General features: G+C 36.2%; 1 long non-coding RNA gene across 2 annotated transcripts in view; it reads right to left on the bottom strand.

Annotated features, from left to right (window-relative positions):
* Positions 1 to 424: 424 nt before the first annotated feature.
* Positions 425 to 21537, bottom strand: part of LOC108527223 (uncharacterized) — a 161449-nt gene continuing 140336 nt past the window's right edge. Inside the window, exons 2-5 of one of the 2 annotated variants that reach the window (XR_001884748.1) lie at positions 8845 to 9004; positions 4565 to 4661; positions 3010 to 3097; positions 425 to 2165 (exon numbers count right to left, since the gene is read on the bottom strand). This is a non-coding gene — a long non-coding RNA (uncharacterized LOC108527223). Of the gene's footprint in view, positions 2166 to 3009; positions 3247 to 4564; positions 4662 to 8844; positions 9005 to 21537 lie in introns of both variants that reach the window. The other variant, XR_001884747.1, reaches the window with a different exon arrangement.

Raw genomic sequence — 21537 nt, forward strand, 5'->3', positions numbered from 1 at the left:
CCTTTCTCCCTCTGTGCCCTCCTTTTGCTCCTTCCCAACCTCCTCTCACTTCCTATTGTAATAATTCCTGACTAGGATCTCATTTCTGAAGTCGTTAGTTTAAGAGCAAAGCATTTTATTCATTTGAAATTCCAATTTCAGAATAGTGATTTAAAATGTTGGAAAAATTTGACTTGGCTCATTTCCAAGCAGCTTACATTTTAATATCAGCATGACCCTAAAACTGTGTATAAAGAAGACTAAAGCACTCTGAATACTTTGTGGGGAATTCTCTTTGAATACAGTATGGGTTAGTCATACACTTCAGTTTTAATTTTTTTCTAATGAAGTCTTTTCTCTAGGAAGATAGAAGGTTGGAAAGCTGAGACACTGGAACAAAACAATGAAGAGATTTTTTTTTCCTGAAATATTTAGCCAGCATATCTGCATGTATAATAAAACATTTATTTTCTCATTGAGAAGGAAAGGAAAAATGTTAAATATCAACAGATTATTTTCATTCAAGAATCTTGTATGAAACACAGACAAACAGAAATCTAGTAAGTTAACTTTTTTTTTTTATTAAGATAATGCCAGATACAAAGCTAACTATTTTCTGGTGAGTAATGCAGGATGGAGTCTTTGCAAACAACAGCTGGACTACAAGTCATGGTGATGTGATGCTGCTCGGTTTCGCTGAGGCTTAGACGCCTGGTATTTTAACTTCCACTGTTTGAAAGTATTACACCTTTCTTTTTTCGCACTCTCTCACAGTTCTAAAAAGCTCTGAACTCATTTCATTCTTCTTTTCTTCCCTTGTCTTCTCGCTCTTCAAAGATGTTTCATGATGATTCTGCTTTTCAAAATCAAGACTGCTTGAACTTTAGTTGAGAGTAATGAAATATCAATCTTTTGCACAATGGCAACTACATCCCTTTTCTGCTTTCTTGGAATAGTCAGAATAGCAACTGCCCAGCGTGAACAATGGGACTACTTCTCAGTTCTGAGGGATTGGCTGTTGCTGAACAGCAGTGCATAGAATAATCCTTGGCAATCCCATGGGTGACATTTCTCATTCCTTATCACCCATGCTGCACACAGCCGGAACTTGATAAGACACCCAGAAAGAAGATAATGCCTGCTATCAAGCTGTCTAGGTAGAAATAATAATAATAATCTGTTTATGGAAGAGCAGCTGTCCTATTGTTTTGCATTTCATGAAATCTCAGAGTCAGAACCCTCTCTCCCATGCCAGCCCCATCCCCATTCCTCATGCCAATCCAGTCACTTTGGGATTTTAATGATGGGCATTTTATTCCCTGATCTTTTGATACAATAGACAAGGATGCATGTAAATCTCCCATAATCATATCCAGTCACAGGATGTGCTTAAAAGACTAGAGAAGAGACATTGTATTGGAAGATTTGAAAGCTGGGAGGACTTTGTAGTGAATATAGGCAAGCCTGGTATTCCTTTTTAAAATATGCACAAAATCCAGAATTACTGCAAATGAATAGTTTAGTTGTCATTCCAGTCTGAAAGCTTAACCCCCCAGGGTTAAGGTAGGTAGGTCTCAATTTCTCAAAGTGAAGCCCCAAGGAATTGTGACACTGTGGTTGCCAACAAGGCAGGTCACAGCTATGTTCACTGCTTTTTATTTGTACTGAACAGAATAGCCAAAGGCTTAGGAGCAGCCTGGCAGTAATGTCATTGTTCTCGTTTCTTTTGAGCCAGATTGCTCTCCAGGCTAGGGAACTATGCGGTCACTTTATTTACCAGTGTTCAGATCACGCATTCTCTTCATCACTGTCACCTTCACAGAGGGCAGTCTGTGGATGTTACTTTCCTGTCTTTATCTGTCCACCTATCTCTGGAGAAAAAAATTAGGCAGCCATGCCCCTCAGGGTGAAACAAACAATTGAAAAGGAGCAAATATGTCAGTTTCTTTTTGCCTCCATTCAATACTCAACCACAGCCAAACTTACATTTTCATTTCTAGAGAGGCTAGACACCTTCATTCCTAAAACAGTTATCCCAAAAGGGTCCCACCATTGCACAGAGCAGCAGGCCAATGTTGTCTTTGTTTCTCTTTACTGAGGCTTCCTAGAAGTCATCACAACCTCCAATTTACCTGGGCTGAGCTCACTTTCTCCCTGTGTCTCCTTTGAGTTAGGCATGGAAATAGCTAAAGGAGAACAAAGAGGAAAAATATACGGGCTTGGTCAGTGGAGAAACAGCCTTGAAGAACTTCCCACTAACTAGCTCCAGATGTCTCCTTTGCACCTGAACAAGTCTACAGCTTGTCCTACAAAACAAAGTCGCACCCAGCTGAAGTCTCTCTCTCCCTCCCTGCCTCTATACCTCCCTCCCTCTCTCTCTCTTTCTCCTCTCCAGCCCCTACCTTTTCTCTCTCTGCTGAGTGAATTTCCCACACCCCAGAGGCATAACTCAACCACGACTTGCCCTATGAGGCCTTCTTCTATCCTCTCCCACCTTCTCCCACCCCATAAGAGAATGAGTTAATCATAGTATTTTGTATATAGCTGTATTATAGCCTTTTATGTTCTGCATCATATGCCTTTCTCACCAACCAGAATGTGAATTCCAATAAAGTAGGTAAATGCCTTTGTATCATGTTTTTCATCTTTGGGAAGGCAATTTAACAAAGTGAATAAGGAAATGGATTTTGCATCAGACAGATCTGAATGCGAATCCTAGCTCTGACATTAACTAGCTGCATGCCCTTGAGTTTTCTGGAACTCGGTTTACTAATGTATAAAATGGGGCTATTTCATAAAGTTTTTTAGGTAACTGAAATATATGTATGTAAAATATTTGGCATAATGTTGATATGCAATATATTCATAATAAATGGTAGCATTATTATAATTAATTATAATTAATTTGATATTCTCAGCCTCTCATAATAAATTATCAATAAATACATTTTGAAGGATATGGTAAAAGAACAAATGAAATACACATACTATATATACATATGCATATATACACATACTGTATATACATACATATGACAGTGCATATACATAATCATCCTTCTGTGACAAATTGCATTGCTCTCTGCTTATCTGAGCTCTCAAAATGCAATCAGTGGACCTACAGAGGGTATATGAGAGAAGGGAAGAAACTGATCACAAAAGAGTTTGCAGGCAATGGTCTTTTAGTAGTTGTACTGTAAGCAATGATCTCATGAAGCACATAGGTTTCCCTCTTGAGTGCCAAATTTGCCACCCTCCTTCTGACACCTGGGCAAAAACAGAAAAACATCATCCAACCCTTGGATGATGTTGATAATGATGATGATGATGACAATGATAGCTAACATTTACTGACCAGCTTCTACGTGTCAATCCCTCTCTACTCTCCCACAATAGCCATGGGTTAGGTAACATTGTTTTAATTTTACAAATAATGCATATGTGACTTCAAGAAATTAAGAAATTATTTTAGTTTATTCTGAAAATGGGTGGATGTTTCAGGATCCAAACCACCACAAGAAGGTAGCAAGAGCAACGTGCTTCTCATCCATGACCAGGCAGGCTAACAAAGGGAAAAGCAGAAGTGATCAGCTCTATGTCCGCTTGCCGGAATGAATCATGACAGAATTCAGGAAGCAAGGAGATGTGGCCTTTGACTTGCACTTCCTTCTCCCAGTAGTCTTTTTTTTTTTTTTTTTTTTTTTTGCACAAGTCATTATAAATCACCTGGTCTCACACCATGAATGACTGTAAAGTCCTGGAAACGTCTGGATTCAGACTCGGCATTTTCCCTCCTAAGACACCAAAGGGGTTAATGTCTGGCCAGTAATCAAAGTCTGGCAGCTTTTACTCCACATATAATGAGCATTGTTGTTCCTGAGAGTTTGTCTGTTTTTTCTGGCAGGCTTTACTGTTTGGAACCAATTCTAAAACAGAAAAGGAAAGAGTCAATCTGCATTTTTTATGCACACATGCAACAAAACATAAGGCTGGTCATAGAACTGTTGTTTTGCTAGATTTCCAGGAAAGTTTTTGGCTTACTATTGAGAGAAGATGACTTATTGACTTAAAATTCATCTACCTCTACCTCTAAAGGGAATTCATTTATGTATGTAAGTGAGACACACATAATATCCTAAGGTGCTGCCTTCTCTCAGATATGAAGCAACACATTACAACTGTATTAGCTGATAAGTGAACTGTGGCTGGCCCATCCATCTACATAAAATCCATTTGTGTGACGTTATTAATGTGCATGCTCATCAACCTTCCCAGGTCACTTGCAATCTCAGGACATGTTTGTCATTCCCACCTGATGGGCCCCCAGATGTTTCCATCTGAAGCCACGTGAATATGTCTTACTAAGTCACCAATACAACAAAATCCCATTACAAAACACCCACCTCTATTCCAGTGGAAAAGGCCAGGTTTTCTTTTTCTTAAATTTCCAATCTGTCACGAATCAATACTTTTGTATAAACCAAAATCATGCACTTAGATGTCAAAATAATGCACTTAGATGTCAGCAGCATTCTTAAATTGTTATAAAAGTTTCTAAATAGTTACTCATAATTTCTGTACTCACCTTGTCATGAACCAATAACAAGTAGTTTGCAGGTCAAAGTCATCCATGAACCACACTTTGCTAGACCACTTTCTAGATAAAAGTTTCCAAACTTTTGCTATCAAGGATGAGAGGGCAAATATTTTAGGATTTGCAAGGCATGACGCAATTCTGCTGTTGTAATATAAAAGCAGCCAGAGACAATAAGAAAATTAATGCACTGTGTTAAATAAAACTTTATTTATAAAAGTATACCACAGGCCAGATTTGGCCCACCAGCTGTAGTTTACCAACCCTTGGATGACGATGTTGATAATGATGATGATGATGACAATGATAGCTAACATTTACTGACCAACTTCTATGTGTCAGTCCCTCTCTGTTCTCCCATTATAGCCCTGGGTAAGGTAACATTGTTTTAATTTTACTAATAATAAAAATGTGACATCAAGAAATTAAGAAATAATTTTAGTGTATTCTGAAAATAGGTGGATGTTTCAGGACCCAAACCACCATCCGTAGGCTCATACTATACCACACATATATAATGAGTGGGGCATCTTTTTCACAATTAATGAAAAACTTTACAAATATTAGTATAATCTTGATCATCTTCTTCCCTTTATCTCCCCACCCATCATCCACCTCAACAGTACTAAGGTCTTAGTGAACAATCATTCCAAAGTCTGTATATGGAGCCAGAGGCAGGCATGAATACAGTCTAAAATAAACACACTCATTCAAACATACATTTGTTCATTCAACAAATATGTATTGGGTGCTTACTCTGCATCAGGCATGAATCCAAGCAATGGGGCTATAATAGTGAACAAAACACACAAGAACCTGTCCTTAAAAAGCTTACATTCTAGTATGAGGAAGTAGACAATAAGCAAATAAATATATTATGTTTGGTGTTAGGAGTCAGGGTTCGAAGAAAAATAAAGCAGAGTAAATAAGAGAATAGAGAGTGACAAGGTGCTTCTTTTTAATCTAACTCTTTTAATATCTCTTCTTCACCAACTAAGATATGTACACTCCCAGCAGAGCTGTACTTTCAAGTGTATACTAGGTATAAGCACATATTTATAAGATGTTTTTATACCTTATTTGTACCAGTTATTTTCACTATAATTGTATAGCAAAAGACACTGAGAAAGAAACTAGTTCATTAATTCATGCTGCAAATATTTATTGAGCACCCATGCTGGGCCAGGTGATATTTTTAAAACAGGGAATCCAACAGTGAACAAAATGAATAAAGCTGCTTGCTCTCATGGACTTCCATCATAGGCAGGAGAGTGGGAAAATGAACAAAAAACGTAATAAACACACATTAAAAAGTGATATATAAAATGGAGAAAAGAAACGCACAGCAAGATAAGGAGATCAGGAGTATAGAGGAGAAACGAACAGGTTATAATTTAAAATAGTTTAACCACTTTCCCTTGATCAGGTAGTATGCAACTAAAATAACCCCCATTTGAAAATCAAGCCCTGGTTTTTAGTTCACTCATTCCTACAGTCAGTGTGTCATCAACTAAAAGAAAACACAGGATGTTTTGTGTTGAGTGTTCTATTTAAGTCCATAGAAAGAAATGTTATTCTTTCAAAGTCATTTTTGCCCTTCCCTTTCCCTTGCTTCAGAAAAAAATATTAGGGAGCTGGCAGCTGAAACAATGTAGGGATGGGAGAGGGGAAAGGAAGGAAAAACTAAAGGCCAACATTCACGCCGGGTGACTGTTTTAACAAGGATGTAGCTGTGGTCCAGCCCTCCTGGATCCCAGGACAACCTTGCTAAGAAGCCCATAAAAGCAGTGAGGACAGACAGTGAGCATTTTCCATTAAGTGTGGCATTCACTTTTTTCAAAAAGTAATGAGATGCTAATATAGATTTGAATTTTACTCAGATTTAATATGGGAACAGAATATTTTTCTGCATATGTGAAATTATTCTAGGCTTTTAGGAAAATGTCATCCGTATAAAGGGTACATATAAAACTGTTTTACATATAAAACTGTCATTCTTCATTGGTTTTTCAGGAAGGAAAACATATGATGATACAATGAAATAGTATTGCAAAGATTTCTTACTTTCTTGTGAACCTTAATGGTTTCTGAGGGTATTTTAAAAATCAAACTAAGAAGAATGCTTATAAACTTAAGGCAAGGATTACAGAATTTCAGTTAATAAATCATGAAAACAGACATAACAAATCTATTTCTTGATAATAGTAATAATTTAAGAGATCTCAACAAATTCTTAAAAATATCATGTAGACTTAGTGCTAGAAATTCCAATAGCAGTAATTCTGCCTCAAATCAAAAGGCTTTCAAAGTCAAGACTGCATGCCCAGAAAAAAATATAGTTAGTAACTACCACACTCTGCTGCCAGCAGTAACAATACTATTATCTCAGATGTATTGTGTTAACAGCTACTGTACATCAGGCATTTTTCTTAAATCCTTTTACAGACCGTAAAATAAATACTTTAGCAAACCCTTACCATAGCCATTTGAGAGCGATATTGTTCCCATTTAACAGATGACAACCTTGGCTTAGAAATGTGAAAAAACTACCCAAGGGCATACAACAACTAACACTGGAATCTAATCCACATGTGTCTGATTCTGAAAGCAGTACCTTGGCCCATATTTTCTCCCTTCTTTTTTTCCTCTGCATTGCTTTTTCCCCACATAGTCTTCCAAAAATATGCACTTATTTTACAATTTAAAAAAATTGGGGAATATAATTTTACATATTTACTACATCTACTTGATTCATCAATCAATGTATTCTGTAAACCTCAGGAAAGAAGTCCTCTGGGTCGTTACAGGGCAGGCTGGATCCTGGGAGTCACTATTATCTCTCTTGACTAAATCAAGCTGTTTTCTACACGACTAGTTTATCTAACAATTCATTGGTCAGACATCAGATAGGAACTCTCCCGCATCCTCAATCCACTTCCTACCCACCCCCCACCCCTAGAATTCTCAAAAGGCCACTAAAAATCAAAAAGACAACATCAGAATTAGCATTTGGTGGAAATTAGGAGACTAGCAACAGAATTCCCTAAACCTCCTTTGTTCAAGTCTGACTTTCGTATTCCTTAGAGAAAACAAAGGCAAAACCCTTTAAAATTGTGTTTGGGGGATGGACCTTTCCTGCAAGCTTGATATTTTCCATCTGTGCATATATTTGGATGTCTAAGCATGTGTTTATAACATATAATTCCATTATTAAATATACAGAATAATAAGAAAATATATTGGAAAGAGGGAAAACCATTTACTCAAAGGTTTTTTTGCATTAAAATATAAATTTGTACTGCATTCTTTTGCAAAGTAAATTGCTAGGAACTGAGATACCCACTTTTCTTTCTAACTCAGACCAGACAGGCAGCCTGGGAAACTAAGCAACCTATGGCAATGGCAGAAGGAAGGTGTGCAATGAGGGAATTGGGTAGCCCAGCTGGTATTTTAATGGGCTCTCCTCAAAACCATTGGCCCAAAATGTCTTACATGGATTTCCATTTGTAAAAATTAAATGTACCCATTTTTAAACTCACATATATAACCTATAGAAAGATCTGCCTAGGTAGTAAACTTGAATATGTATATCAATGAATGAGAACATTGGTCCATGGATGTCAAGTCTGGTATGTATAAGAAGCTCTTGAGTGGTTTTTAACTTAGATAATTTGGGCACTACAGCTGAAAATTCTGATTTGGTGGATCTGGGAGGAATTCAGGCATGGGCATTTTAACAAGTCCTTCCCAATCCACCCACATCCAACCACCATGTACATACATACAAGTGATTCTGAAACACACCTAATTATAGGCTATTTAATGGAAAATGGTGGATAGTTCCTCTATGTTGAGGGAGACAAAGAAGATATTCCATAGAACAACTTGGAAGAAAGGAATCATTCCTGACTTGTCCAAGATGGTAACTAATTGTATATGCAATCTTTATAAGGAGAAACTGATATCTACAGCTCCTTAACATAATGCATTTGGTTTGTAAAGTGTATTTGATTAAAAATTTTAAAGGCTACTGAAATTCATCTCTTGAAACTGTCTCTTGCTTACATAACCTTAGCCCTGTTCTTACAGTACCTAGCCCATTATCTTTATTTCTATTATTGTAGTTTCTGACACATAATTTCAGATGAAGATCAATAGATGCTTCTAAGGGAAAAAAAATGAAAAACATTAGCTCTTCTCAATGCTCATTAAATTCATATGCAATATCAAATGCACTATCTTGGTCAGCTGGGGCTGCCATCACAAAATACCATAGACTGGGTGGCTTGAACAACAGACATTTATTTCTCAGGGTTCTTGAGGCTGAGAAATCCAAGATCAAGATACTGGCCAATTTGGTTTCTCGGTGAGGGCTCTCTTCCTGTCTTGTGGACAGTCATCTTCCCACTGTATCTTCACATAGTCGGAGGTCTGGAGGCAGGGCTCAGGGGAGGGAGAGAGAGAGAGAGAGCGAGCAAGCATTCTGATCTTTGTTTCCTCTTCTTATAAGGACACTAATTCCATCATGAGAGCTCCACCCTTAAGACTCAAATCTAATTACCTAAAGGCTGCATATCCAAATACCATTACACTGGGAATTAGGGCTTCAACATATAAATTTCAGAAGGACACAAACAGTCTATGACATGTACAAGGATAAACATTATATTCTTCAGAGAAGAGGCCATAAGCACCAGCCTACACATTGATATGCCAGGCCATTGTTCCCCCTCAAATGAATCATTCCCAGTGAGAATGTTAACTTATTTGAAAGAATGTGAATCAATCTTATTTTCAAAAGAAAGATGCCAATGTCAGTTTCCACTATATCAATAGTCAAGTATTTGTAGAAACAGAATGCTAGCAAAGAATAAAATTCAAAAATCCAGCACCCAAGTTATTAACTTGGTGACAGTTGCTTAGTTGGTGACATCAACTGTTCAAAGGGAAGCAGGGAAAAATGACTGAAGTTATTCAACCATCTCTTAAATCTGTAATTCTGTCTATGAATTAGTCACTCTACTTCATGCTTCATTGCATACTTTTTGGAGATAGGTAATCTTTCTGATTTAATTTATTTCTCTGAGTTTAGATACTCTTTAGAACATATTTTATGGAAGTACTATACAGGCTAGTAAACTTAAAAGATGTTTCTATTTATACATGCCAAGGGTAGAACAGTTTTCTTCTCCCCCTATATTTCCATTAGCTAATACTTCAAAAAGTCTGTGAAATAGCATATATTCTGTCATTTTATTATCTGCTTGCTCTCCTCCAACTATCATGGGAAAGATTTTAAGTACAGACACGCTATCAGATCTTCACTCCTGGAAATAAGGAGTTTCTGCAGTGAATAGCAGTTACATTCTAATTATATTAATTCAGGCTGCAATTTCTTTGAAATATAAAGGACCTGCTGTCGGGGTGGTGTGGACAATGGAGGCTGAACATGTCAATGACATGACAAATTCCTCGAGCAGAGTGCCAGATGTATTGTTGCCCAGGAATCTTTTCGGAGAGCAAATTCAGTAAGCACTATCAGTGTCAACTCTGGAGTAAGGAATTGGTTCACTTGTTATCTTTCCAAGTTGCAGGTACATCTGCCAGAAGAGTCTGCCAACAGATGAATTGGTAATTAAAATCATTTCCGTGGTTATAGGGAGTGATGCGGAAATTGTCTCGCTTTTATTTCTTTCTTTTCCTGTGCAGAGGAAAAAAAATACTTTGGTGAATATTGATATGAATTTACCATGGGCAGTACTAGAATTATGTGATTCATGAGTGCCTCACTATCCACATGCATACATGATCACCTTTGCTGGGATTTTTTCATTTAAGCTTTTCTTATAGAATTTTAAATTTCCATTCTTTGCCAGTTCTGTATGTTAGAATAGTACTTCATCTTATAAGTTCTTTGCAGATATAGCAATACCTAATATAGGTCAAATACACTTAATAATAGCACTCAATTTAAGAAAAGGTATATTGTATCCCTTCCCTGTTCTAGCTACTATGCTAAAATAAATAATAAGTAATAATATTGATAAACTAAAAATGTTGATGATTTAACTAAAATTAAAAATACATTATAGAATACAAAGCAGGTGCTAGTGTAGTACCTGCTCATAGTAGTCACCTAACAAATATCATTTTGCTCTTCTTTTTTGTCCAGAAAGATACTGCTTTGCCATCTGCATATTAATACCACATCATCATCATCATCACAACAATGAAAACAAAATAAACTAACATTTATTGACCATTTCCTATGAGCAATTTAAGCATTTTATATGTATTCATTTATTTTATCCTTACAAAACTCTGCTTTGTATCCTTGTTGTACTATTGAGGAGGATCAGCCAAAGAGAAGTAACTTGCCCACACTAACACCACTAGGAAGTATCAGACCTAGAGATTTGACCCAAGTAGTCTGAATCTCAAGCACTCAAGCTTAACTGCTTTCCAATAATGTCACACAAGAGCATATAAATAAATTAACTACAATGATTTTCCCAAATTGTGCAATAGCCATTAATTAACTGACTTGTCTTTTAATACTCATTTGCATACTCTTTTTTCTTTACTTCCTCTTTCTCTCCTTCCTTCTTGTTCTTTTGTGTGTGTGTGTGTGTGTATAAAGATATATACATATATATGGAGAGAGAGAGAGAGCACTGCTTCTCTTTTTTAGCAACAAAGCAAGGTTTTCTACCATCCTCAGAGACTCACAGGAGTCTCTATGAGGACTACTAAATAGAAAATACTGTTCTAAAATTAAATTTTTAATTGTTTTATGGATTACTTTGTTTAAAACTAGACAACAAAGTCGGTTTATAAACATTGGTGACCTATGAGTTTACTATCAAGTTATTAGGATATGTGTGTAAACATACATGGATATGTGTATGTATGTACAGATACATATATAGCTGTATATATATACACATATAATAGAGCATTGGAACACATCAAATATGTTTAAATATGTGAGGGCTTAGTGGTCTTAACAGAAACAACAACTTATGTTTATTTAGAGGAGAGAACCAACTCATTATTCTGCAAACTGGTAGATGAGGTAAAGAACAAAGCATTAATCCTGGGTTTTGTTACTTTAGATACAAAGAGGAAATGGGGAGGGGGAGAAGTTTCTCCTTACAGAAATACTCCAGCGAACAAATGAAGAATGAATCGTTAGTGGATACATGTTATTTTATATTTGTCAAAACCTATAGAGTGTATAACACCAAGAGCGAACCCAAAGAAAGGATGAATTTTGGGTGATAATAATGTGTACACCCATCAATTGTAAACAGCTTACCACTCTAGTGAGGAATATCAATAATGAAGGAAGCTATGTGTGGGTGGGAGCTGGGGGTATATGGGAATTTTGCATACTTTCCACTCAACTTTGCTGCAAACCTAAAACTGCTCTAAAAAATAAAGTCAATATTTTAAAATCATAAAATTAAGATATCACCACTTTGCAATAGCTACCAAATTGATTAATCCAGGCAAAAATCCTCAATTGTTGTTAACATTTCACACGTACACATTTCCACTTATGGAAATATATACCACTATTTGTGAAGTATTATTGCCAAAACCATCGAAGCAGAATCTGATCTCTAGCCACCACTGTGAATTTACAAGAAGTACATAGTAGAAGATGATGAATATGTTTGAGAACACATTAGCAATGGAATCAAGAAAATTCAAATTATTAGAAAATCTTCAGTTAAAACAATCTCATTTCTCCAATGAGACCAAGAAAAAAGAAAAAAAAGGGATCAAGAAAACAAAGTAGAGATGAAGATGGGGCCTAAGGTTAAAATAGACCCTAGAAATATATCAAATAATAATAAATTATGAACCTTGTTTACATCTGGATTTGACTGTTAAAAAACTAGATGGTAAGATAATTGGAGATATGTGTATACTGACTGCATATTTATTGATATTAGTAATTAATGTTTTTAGGTATACTAATGATATTTTGTTTTAAAGAATTCCTATCTCTTAGAGACCCAAACTGAAAGACATATAGATAAAAACAAATTAATGCTTAGAACTTTGTCTCAAAATAATGGGAAAAAGACCCAACTATATGCTGCATACAAGAAATTCATCTCACCTGTAAAGGGTTACACAGGTTGAAAGTGAACGAATAGAAAAAGATATTGCAAGTAAATGGAAACCAAAAGGAAGCAGGAGCAGCTATACTTATATCAGACAAAATAGACTTCCAGTCAAAAGCTATAAAAAGAGACAAGCAAGAACATTACGTAATAATAAAAGAATTAATTCAGCAAGACAATAAAACAATTGTAAATATATATGCACCCCACACTGGAGCACCCAGTTATATAAAGAAAATATTATTAGACCTGAACAAAGAAATAAATCCCAATACAATAGCTGGGGACTTCAACAATTCACTTAGCATTGGGCAGATCATCTAGACAGAAAATCAACACAAAACATCAGATTTAAACTGCACCGTAAACCACATGGACCTGACAGACATTTATAAAACATATCATCCAACAGTTATAGAATACACATTCTTTTCATCAGTACATGGAATTCTCCTGTAGTGCCTATATATTAAGACTCAAAACAAGTCTCAAAAAATGTTTTTTAAATTAAATTATACCAAGTATCTTATCTAACCATAACAGATTGCAACTAGAAATCAGTAACAAGAGGAACACTTGAAACTATATGAATGCATGGAAATTAAACAACCTACTCTTAACTAACGGATCAAGGAAGAAATTAAAAATGAAATTAGAAAATTCCTTGAAACAAATGAAAATTGAAATACAACATCCCAAAACCTATGCAACACATCAAAAGCAGTTTTAACACAAGTTTATACAATAAATACCTACCTCAAAAAATTAGAAACATTTCAAATAAATAACCTAATGATGCATCTCAAGAAACTAGAAAAGCAAGAACAAGTCAAACCTAAAATTAGTAGAAGGAAATTATAAAGATCAGAACAGAAATTAATAAAATTGAGACTAAGAAAACACAATTCTAAAATCAACCACAAAAAAGTTGACTTTTCAAAAGGTAAACAAAAGTCTCCCAACAACAACAACCACAACAACAACTCCAGGACCGGATGACTCTACTGCTGAATTCTACAAAAGTCTTACAGAATAATTAATACCAATTCTCTCAAACTTTTCAAAAAAATTGATGCAAAGAGAGTTCTTTCTTACTCATTTCATGAGACTAGCATAACCCCAATACCAAAACCAAACAGGAACACATACACAAAAAGAAAATTACAAGCCAATATCCCTGATGAACAGAGACATAAAAATCTTCAACAAAACACTGATAAACAGAATTCAACAATACATCAAAAAGATAATACACCATGATCAAATGGGATTAATCCCAGGGATGCAAGGATGGTTCAACATATGCAAATTAATAAAAGTGATACATCCTATTAACAGAATGAAGGACAAAAACCATATGATCATTGCAATAGATGCAAAAAAAATTTTGAAAAAAAGCTCAATACCTCTTCATAATAAAAACTCTCAATAATTAGGTATAGAAGGAAGGTACCTCCAAACAATAAAGACCACATGTGACCAACTCACAGCTAACATCAAATTGAGTGGGGAATAGCTGAAAGTAAGAGCTGGAACAGGAAAAAGAGGCCCATTTTCGTTACTCTTATGTGATATGGTACTGGAAATCCTAGCCAGAACAATTAGGGAAGAGAAAGAAATAAAGGGAATCCAAATGAGAAAGAAGAAACTCAAATTGTCCCTCTTTCCACAGGACATGATCTTACATATAGAAAAACCTAGACTCCACCAAAAAACTCTTAGAACTGATAAACAAATTCAGTAAAGTTACAGGATACAAAATCAATATGTGAAAATCAGTAGCATTTCTATACACAAACAATGAATTAGAAATCAAGAAGGCAATCCCATCTACAACAGCTACAAAATAAAATAAAATACTTATGAATAAATTTAACCAAGGAGGTAAAAAGTCTCTACAAGGAAAACTGCAACACACTAATGAAAGAAATTGAAGAGAATACAAACAAATTGGAAAACATCCCATGCTCACAGATGGGAAGAATTAATATTGTTGAAATGACCAAACTACCCAAAGCAATCTACACATTTAACACAATCCGTATCAAAATACCAATAACATTCTTCACAAAAATAGAAAAAACAATCCTAAATATTGTATGGAACCACACAAGACCTCAACCAAAACAATCCTGAGAGAAAAAAAAAAAAAAAAAAAAAGCTGGAGACTACCAGACTTTAAAATATACAATATATTACAAAGCTGTAGTAACTAAAGCAACATGATAATCACATACTTAGACCAGTGGAGCAGAATAGGGAACCCCAAAATTAATCCATATATCTACAGTCAACTGATTCCTGACAGAGGTGTCAAGGACATACACTGGGGAAAGGACAGTCAATTCCACAAATGGTGATGGGAAAACTAGGTACCCATATACAAGAGAATGAAATTAGACCCCCATATATCATCCTATACAAAAATCAACTCAAAATGGATCAAAGACCTAAATGTAAGACCTGAAATTATAGAACTACTAGAAGAAGACATAGGAGAAACACTTCAAGACATTGTTTTGGGAATATATATATATACACACACACATATATATATATATTGGTAGAGACGAGGTTTCACCATGTTGCCCAAGCTGGCCTTGAACTCCTGGACTCAAGTGCTAGGATTACAGACATAAGCCACTGTGCCCAGCCTGGAAAAGATTTTATAAGTAAGACCTCAAAAGCACACACAACAAAAGCAAAAACAAAATGAGATTATAACTAAAAAGCTTCTGCATAGCAAAGAAAATAATCAATAGAGTGAAAAGATAATCCACAGAATAGTAGAAAATATTTGCAAACTACTCATCCAAAGGGTATTAATATCTAGAATATACAGGGATCTCAAACATCTCAACAGCAAAATAAAAAATCTGATTTTAAAATGGACAAATGATCTGAACAGACATTTCTCAAAAGAAGAGACAAATGGCCAAAAAATGCATGAAAAAATGCCCAACATCACTAACCACTAGGGAAATGCAAATCAAAACCACAATGAGGTATCATTTCACCCCAATTAAGATGGTTGTTATCAAAAAGACAAAAAATAACAAATGCTGGTGAAGCTGCAAAACTAAGGAAACTCTTATACACTGTTGGTGGGAATGTAAACTAGTACAGCCACTATAGAGAAATGCATGAAATTTCCTCAAAAATCTACAAATAGAACTATCATTTGATCCAGCTATCCTCCTACTGGGCAATTATACAAAGGAAAGAAAATCAGTGTATCCAAGAGACATCTGCACCCCCAGAAGCACTATTCTCAATAACGAAGATACGGAATCAATTTAAGTGTCTAACAACAGATGAATGGATGAAGAGAATGTGGTAGGCTGGGCTCAGTGGCTCAAGCCTATACTCCTAACGCTTTGGGAGACTGAGGTGAAAGGATTATATTAGGCCAGGATTTCAAAACCAGCCTAGGCAGCATAGAAAGACCCCATCTGTACAGAAGAAAAAAAGAAAGCCAGTCATGATGTGTAGTCCCAGCTACTCAAAAGCCTGAGGAAGGAGGATTGCTTGAATCCAGGAGTTGGAGACTTCAAAAAGCCATGATCATGCCACTGCACTCCAGCCTTGCTAACAGGGAAAGATCCTGTCTCAAAAAGTAAAAGAATAGAAAGGAAATGTGGTGTAGATACATAATGGAATACTATTCAGCCTTTAAAAAGAATGAACTCTTTTCATTCACGGCAACATGGATGAAACTGGAAGACATTATTTTAAGTGAAATTAGCCAGGAACAGAAAGTTAAACACCACATGTTCTCACTCAAATGTGGAAGCTAAAAAAAGGTTGATCTCATAGAAGTGAAAAATAGAATAGAGGATAATAGAGGCTGGGAAGAGAAAGGGGAAGAAGGAGGATAGGGAGAAATTTGTTAAAAGACAGTACAGCTAAGTACTAAGTAGATAGCTAAGTAGACAGAATAAGTTCTAGTGTTCTGTGGCACTGTGGGATGTCAATTGCCAACAATAACATATTATATAGTTTAAATAGCTAGAAGAAAGGCACTGAAGGCTTCCAATGAAATGAAATGATAAATGTTTGAGATGACGAACATGCTAATTACCCCGATAAGATCACTATACATTATATGTATCACAGCACCACTATGTACCCCATACATTATTATGTGTCAGTTTTTAAAATGTTTAAGTGAAAAGTAAAAATAAATTAAAAAATAATGGGGGGAGTAGATGGTGACTGACAAAATTGACCCTGAACGAGTGAAATAAGCATGGAAGTTCATTTATTCATCTTCTCTTGTATATATTTGAAATCTTTTACAGTAAAAGTTTATATGTAACTTGGAAATTTACTTAACCTGCCAAAGCCTCAGTTTGCTCATTTATTAAACAGAAATAACAATATCTACAGTAGAGATAATATCTCCTTATAGGTTTTTCTGAAATTTTAAATAGTATATTTAAATCACATGACACACAGTGGCTGTTAGATAATTTGTGGGGACTCAGTTTGACCCACTTATTGCTGAATTGACTGGTCTGAAATGAGGGAGTTTTTGCACTATTCCTACAGCATAGCAATGCTGGGAGGGTGGGCAAGGGACAAGGAGAACCTATGTCCACAGGAGTCACCCTTTCAGGCACCACAAAGATGCTGGTGGGAGATTTTGGATTTTTTGTTTTTAAAAAAGAAAAAATGTTCAATCTTCAAATGAGTTACTATTTTTGGATTTGTGAACCCTGGAATATGCTGGTGCTGGTACACACACTGGTTTGGCTACGTGTTTATCAGTCCCAGGCAACTCCAGGTGCAGGTAGAGAAGGTGCAAATATATCTTATCTTCCAAAGTCATTTACTCTGGCTCCACCCTCACTTCCACGGGCAGTTTTCTTTTATGAAACACCAAAAATATCAGATTATCTTCAAAACTAAATAATTCTAAACCTCCCAGTTTCCCCAACTCATTCCAATTCTCCCTGATTATTTTCTTTTTGCTTTGCATTCCTGTACTACTTAGCCTTACCCTAGTTCGCAAAAGACCAAAGTGTAAAGCAAAAAAATTAAAGAGTGAAGTACAGAGGCCCCAAGGCCAGAAAAGATTAGATTGCTCTGAGGCACAGTCTGCTCTCCAAGATGATAAGCCCTGAGTAGTTCTTCTGGTTAGTTTTTCAATGACTAGTTTTTTTTGGCTCTCTGGATACTGCTGGAGACTTCGGTTTGTTAAGAGCTGAACCTGGCCTTTCTCCAGTTCCTGCCTGCATGTCAATTCATCTTATTTCTAATAAAGCCAATTCTTATTTTTCTAACTTGTTTCCAGTTCTCAAATGTTGCTCCAAAGAAAACAAAGTAATTAAAATGTCAACACTTTCCTGAAAAAGAACATAAACTCTCTTTGGATTTTCTTCCCACTGGAAATGTTACTTTTCTCCAAGGTGCCTGGTCCCCGTGCGTGGCAACCAGCTGTCACCCGCAGCAGAACCAACCCCTCAGGCAATGCACATAAATCCCCTCTGTTCATTACTCTTGTTTGCATTTCTTCTTCTCCCATACCGTTTTCCAAACGGAGAGATCCTATCAATGAAGTGTTTACGCCTGTCTCTTATAATAGACTAATACATACACCAATGTAATATATCCAAATTGTATGCACTATGAAATAAGCTCCAGCAGCAATAAGCTATTTAATCTAACATGGAAAAAGCAATGTGGAGCCTAACAGCTTATTATTTAGTGCAGTGCAATAAATTAACTGAGCGCCATTTTGAATAATAAGAGCTGATTATTCCTTCATTTGGATTGGTTTGGATGCATTATGACTCTCTTCAGAGTTAATCAGGTTTACGTGAAACAACTTCTCTTTTAAATGTATTCCATTAAAGAATGAAATAAGGAAAAGCAAACATGTGCCATCATTTTGCGATTTGCGTTTTTGAGGTTAGTCTTTCAGAAGAAAATTCCCCGTTAACAGGCAAACATTGTGACCATTGTCCCAGGAACTGTTTAATTGGAAAGAAGCCAATATTCATCTCCCATCTCACTGTTTTTCTACTTTTCCCTGTAGATTCCTGCCATTCCCTTGACTCGATTTTTCAAAGCACTTTTAGTAAAATGCTTGGTTTCTTCTTTCCAGTATCTCTCCAACCCTGGCCTCTCTCCTCCCCACACCCAATTACTTAGCACTTTGGGGCACATATCAGACTGACCAGCACCACTGGTCAGTGAGCGCAGAAGTTCTATCTAGTGCTACAGCCAGACCTCCCACCAAAGGTCTCCAAAATGCATCAAGAAGTATCAAAACACATGTCAACAACAATGGCTGCAGCAAATCATCATAACTAGCATTTTAGAGAGCTGAGCATGATGCAAGCACCTTAAAGAGGCATCTTATAGCAACCCCATAAGATAGATATCATCATCATCACCTCGATTTTACAAGTGGAAATTGTGTATGATCAAGATTAACTATCTTGCCAAATTTGCATGGCAAATGAGGGTTTGATTCTGAATAACATCAAAATCTGTGTAACATGTTATATTATCTGCTGGGGGAAAATAAAAAACATGTTAGCAAAATAGTGTCTCTCTGTTTCTGCATTACTGTCCAGGGAAAAACAATTCAAAGCGGGTGCTGTACTTGCAGTGAGGCCAAACATTCATAATCACTTAGATGAAGTTATGTGGACAGTACGTAGGATACATGTAGGGTCTACCACCTCTGCCCTTTTTAGAGATTTGCATTCCTTTTCTGGATTGATAAACTGCTTGAGGTTAGGACATGTATTTTCTACATAATAGGACATCAATGTGGTATAATGTCTGAGTCAGAAAATCCTAGGCTTTTGGGTTTTCTTGTTTGTTTGTTTGTTTGTTTGCTTTTGAGACAGGGTCTCACTCTGTCCCCCAGGCTGGAGTGCAGTGGTACAATCAGTTCACTGAAGCTTTGACATCCTGGGCTCAAGCAATCCTCCCACCTCAGCCTCCTGAGTAGCTGGGACTACATGAATGCACCATCACACACAGCTGATTTTCTAATTTTTTTTGTAGAGTCAAGACCTAACTATGTTGCCCAGGCTGGTCTCAAACTTCTGGGATCAAGTGATCCATCCACCTCGGCCTCCCAAATTCCTGAGATTACAGGCATGGCCCACTGCACCTGATTGAAAACCCCAGGTTTTAATTTTGGCTCTATTTACCACTAACTGTAGAAAGCTCTAGTTTGTTTAAAATAAAAGTAGGTAAATATACTTCATAGAGCTGTTAAAGAGAGTAAATGAAATAACATAAACACATAGCACAGGTGATAAAATCAATAAATTCTAGTTCTGTCTCTCTCCATACTCATTCCACCCCTAGTGTCTAAGCATCAATTCTCCACAGGTGGAAATATTCCATGAAAGTGTCAAGGACATTAAAGTGTGAATGAAAGCCCGACTGAAACTCTTTCTTTGCATCATTTTCTCTTAACAATAATTCATTGTCACATATTTACCCATCTCACCAAAATGATATTTTTAAAAAGTGATTTTAATTCTACAACTTTTATTTCTACAACAATTCATAAAGTGAATGAAGGTAACTGTCATTCATATCTAATATCCCTTTTCTTCTAACTTCTCCTTCTCTATTGCTTCATTTCTCTTCTCCAAGTTGTGACACTAAGTGCCACTGACTATCTAAGGAAGCTTTGGATCAAGGTCAAGGACATCTAATTTTAAACTTTTATCTCCTCAGTCTTTTGACATGAAACTTTCCTTTCACTTTAGGAGAAAAAAGAAAAAGCTAAGAAGAACAGCAAAAGACAAATCTGAAGTCTTTCAAAACTTTAAGGAGAAACTCAAGAAGAAGTCAAATTGTGATGTCCATACACACACAGGAAAAATTATATGGCAAATTTTATTTAACATTATTAATGGCTTCAAGTTTTAAAGATGCAAAGGGGGAAACATTATTCTTCGGAGATATTTATACATTGTTGGGTTCTGAATGAAATGGTTCATAACAAAAGAATTATGGACAGTCTTCCTCAATGAATGACAAGTTGTTTCATCTTTGGTTTATGACATCTTTTCCTTTAGAGAACTCAAACTTTTTAATTTTTTTTTTTTTTGAGTTAAAGGAAGAACATTATTTGATGGAATTTGAGCTGATAAAATGACAGCTCAGAGAGGTTAAGTAAAATATACAGAGTCACACAGCAAATTATTGTCCAAAATTTAAAATTTTTGAATTGAGAGTGGGAAAGCTTTAAAAAGAAAATAATAATAATAATAATATGCTGGGTAGAGCAGCTTACTTGAGAATTAAAATTTTGTTCTTGAGTCTCCCTCTCAATGCCCTGAAGGAATGCACAACCTAATTGAATGTGGGAGGCAGTGGGGGCATATATGAGATGAAACTGCCTAGAAATCTGGGAAGGGGAAGAAAAGTGCTGCTTAAGGTTGAGCCTTCCAGAATGAGTTGGACTGCCCAAGATCAACACTGTGAAGTAAGAGTGGTGGGTTGGGGAGGGGAAGGCATTCCAGGCAGATGGCAGGCTGTGCTTGGCACGAAAACATGGGTGTAAACATGTTATGTTGTGAACAATGAAGGGGCTAGAAGCTAGATCATGATTAGGTTTGTCTTTTGGAAAGATGAACATGACAAAAATAAAGGGTAGAGCTAAAATTGGGACTAAAGAGACCAGCTAAGGTGCTCTTATCATTGTCAAGGGCGTTGGCAGGGGTCGGGGGTCCACTCTGTAACACTTATTTAATTGAGTTGAGCAATCTGAATCACCCATCAAAGCTGGTCCTCATGCTGCACATCCTGCTCTCCTCACATACAAATCACATTGCATCTCAGCAGATTACA

Source organism: Rhinopithecus bieti, unplaced genomic scaffold (assembly GCF_001698545.2).
Source record: "Rhinopithecus bieti isolate Rb0 unplaced genomic scaffold, ASM169854v2 scaffold_2453, whole genome shotgun sequence".
In the NCBI taxonomy this organism is placed as follows: Eukaryota; Metazoa; Chordata; class Mammalia; order Primates; family Cercopithecidae; genus Rhinopithecus; species Rhinopithecus bieti.